The 3,516-nt window shown below is 33.1% G+C and overlaps 1 pseudogene; it reads left to right on the forward strand.

The window, feature by feature from the left end:
* The first annotated feature begins 543 nt into the window (after positions 1–543).
* The window catches only part of LOC108769791 (glutaryl-CoA dehydrogenase, mitochondrial-like), a 7,187-nt pseudogene continuing 4,214 nt past the window's right edge, over positions 544–3,516 (forward strand).

Below are 3,516 nucleotides of genomic sequence, written 5' to 3' on the forward strand. Positions count from 1 at the left end.
TTTTACTATGTAATATATTCAAAATAATGATATTTTGTGAGCAACAAATTAGCAACAAATTAGCAACAAATTCCTACGTTAATTTTGTGTAGGTTGGCTTTGTTATAGGTATATTGTTCCGCTAACTTAATCTTCTTTTGGCGAAACATCATTTTTTAAATAAACCGACAGAGCAACAAATTTTTTTCTTTGGCAACTTTTTAGCAACAAATGAGCAACGAAGAAAAATGTTAGTTAAAATCGATTCCGCTCACTTTGTTCCGCTAACTTATAAGACGTTCTCCAAATTGCTGTTAAGCCAATCATATTGCTGTGTAAAGTCCACGATGCCCTCGATATCAGCGGATCAGCTGACTAGTCCTCAGCTGCTGCTTAGTCGAAACATGTTTATCGAAAGTCATTGAATAAATATTTATGTCAAAACACTTGTTAGAACTTTCAATCACTCGGTGTGAACACGCCTTAAGATACGGCCGATAAAAGGATTTTTTAACGAGATTAACAAACTCAGAGTTTCGTCGCTATCATCAGTCATTAGTCAACATGGCGAGCCACATGCAGAGATTATTGTTGAGAACCGGCCGTTTGTGTCGCGTAAATTCCACGAGGCGTATCCTTTGGAAATCCGTTGTGGACTTTAGGACTCTTCGTCAGATCATGTGATCGTATATCAGAATTTGTCATATTCGTCCTTAAATATTGATCAGAGGTTTCTGCCTCCGCCACGCTCCGAGCGAGACGTAAGTCAACTTAATTTTAAATCACATCTCTAATCATCAAACAAATAAAACACATAGCCTAGTCTTTTAATCGCGACATGATTCATACTGTATGATGATCTTGACTTAAAATATAGATAGTAGCACGATGCAGAAATGCAACTCAATCGGTAGTTCGTTCTGCCAACATTACGATTTTGCTATCTCATCTTTACTGATAACTGATAAAAGATATTTACCCTTTCATCGTTGTATGTCACTGTAATATTATATAAGAAAAAAATGGATTATTTAAGTTAATTTATTCATTTATTATTATTATAAATTAAAATCACAGTATGAAATAATTTCAAATAGTTCCAAACATTTCGACCTTTAATATAATCTTCTTCAGTAAATTCTACATTGTCATACAAATTGAACATAACAATAAAAATATAGCTTTACAGTTATTACAACTTCTTCATGTTTGTATCCTCCAATATTTACAATCAGAAATCCATGATTAGTTCCTTGACATTTAAATATTATTTAAATATGTCATTTAAATATTTATTAGCATTTATAATAGACCGTTCCTTGTATCTTGTAATATTACATAACGTCTGTACTGAATGTTGTAATAAAAGAAATCTGTAAAAAAATATTCAATCTTCTGGTAAAAAAATTTATAATATATTTTTCATATACTGTTTAAAAAAATTTTAATTTAAATTTATGAAAATTTCTGAAAAATACTTTTAACTTTTTGAAGATAGCAGCTCTCTAATAAAGAAATCTTGTTTTCTAATAATGAATTTGATTGAATATTCTCAGTATGCGCATTGATAAACATTAAAGTTGTCATACACAAATTGACGTAAATGTGTTTAATATAAATATAAAAATTAGTTAAACCGTAAAATTGTCAATACATTTTATTGTATTGTTAAATAAAAATGTATTTTACAATCCCCGAAATATTTGCATTTCACTTTTACACAACTTTATATCAGAATACATAAACTTTAATATAGTTATCATGAGGGTCATCTTAAAAATTAATTCAAACAGCGTATAATTTCGATCGATCTTTTATTGAAAATTTGTATTGAAATTTGTATTGAATTTCGTGGGTCAGCCGCCTTCAATTGGGAGGAGCCGTCCGATCTAGAGTCGCAATTGACACAGGACGAAATCCTGATGAGGGATCAGTTTCGTTACTACTGCCAGGAGCAGCTCCTGCCGAACGTGATCGAAGCGAATCGAAAGGAACACTTCGATCGGGAGATCGTAAAGCAGATGGGACAGCTCGGGGTGTTGGGCTGCACCATGAAGGGCTATGGCGGCGCCGGGGTATCCTCAATAGCTTACGGGCTCCTCGCCAGGGAAATTGAGAAAATCGACAGCGGGTATCGATCGGCGTTCTCGGTGCAATCGTCTCTTTCGATCGGTGCGATCTCCATGTTCGGCAGCGATGCTCAAAAAGAACGATTTCTACCTAAAAATGGATGCGTTCAAGCGTTTCTTAGGATAGAATTCTAGGGTAGTATTACGTTCTCTAATTTCTAAATCGTATAATTAGTATATAATTAATACAATAGCTTTGAGAATAAATTAATATTATTGAAAAGGGGAGCATAAAAACAACGCAAGTTTTAATGAAAACATATAATTAGTAATTATTTTTAAATAATAATAATTGTAGAATTAATAATAATAATAGTTATTGTGATGAAGGATCAATCATAGTTGAAGATTATACCTCACATATTGTTTGCTTGATTGACTAATTAATATGTTCTTTTATATATAAACCATATAGTCATTAACAATTTGAAGTTGTAAATATTAAATTATTATAAATCTTTTATCTCTAATAACACAAGTAAAAATTTCTCTATTGTTGTGAAAATCATAGATTATTTAGATACAAGATAATTAATAACTATTCTAAATTGTGTAAGACTATTATTCTAAATTGTATTAAAAAATTACCAGGTTCTAGAATTTTATATAATTATTTATTTTCGATAACTATAAGAAACAAAGCGGAAATAAAATATTTAATTTTTACATTACTTATGAAAATTAGATCGACAATTAGATTAATTAATACAATTGTATAAGTTTGCTAGTAAAATTGAATGACTATTACCGTTGGAGTTGTGGGCGATAGCTTTCAAAGTGTATTTCAGTTTCCGGGGAAAAGATCGGTTGTTTTGGACGGAGCCCAATCATGGTAGTGACGCAGGAGCCATGGAGACTGGAGCCATTTACGACTCTGATAGAAAGGTTTACAAATTGAACGGCAGCAAAACATGGTTAGTACTTTCCATCGTTTCTTTCACGATTGAGCGCAAAAGTCAGACTGTCGAATCTCGTTTAGGATCACAAACTCTGTCGCCGACGTGTTGATAGTATGGGCGAAATGTGATGACGGTCAGATCCATGGGTTCATCATCGAGACAGAAGCTGCGGGAGATCGGTTGTCTACCCCAAAGATTGAAGGAAAGTTTTCTCTAAGAACGTCCATCACCGGCATTATTCTAATGGACAACGTAATCGTGCCAGAGGAAAATTTATTGAACGTTCAGGGACTCAAAGTCTTTCCAATAAACTAGAAGGACTTACCTTATATACAGGGTGGACCATCTGAAGTGATCCAGTCAAATATCTCGAAAACTAGTAGGGATAGAGAAAAATGTTTCGTATGAAAAGTTACACGGGGGAAGTATGGTACTGACCTTGAAAAATCCTTGGAAGGTCATTTTGAAGGTCATTCAGGGGTCACGATGGTTTTTTTAAATGGAACCCC

This window comes from Trachymyrmex cornetzi, unplaced genomic scaffold, assembly GCF_001594075.2.
Source record: "Trachymyrmex cornetzi isolate Tcor2-1 unplaced genomic scaffold, Tcor1.1 scaffold1227, whole genome shotgun sequence".
Lineage (NCBI taxonomy): Eukaryota > Metazoa > Arthropoda > Insecta > Hymenoptera > Formicidae > Trachymyrmex > Trachymyrmex cornetzi.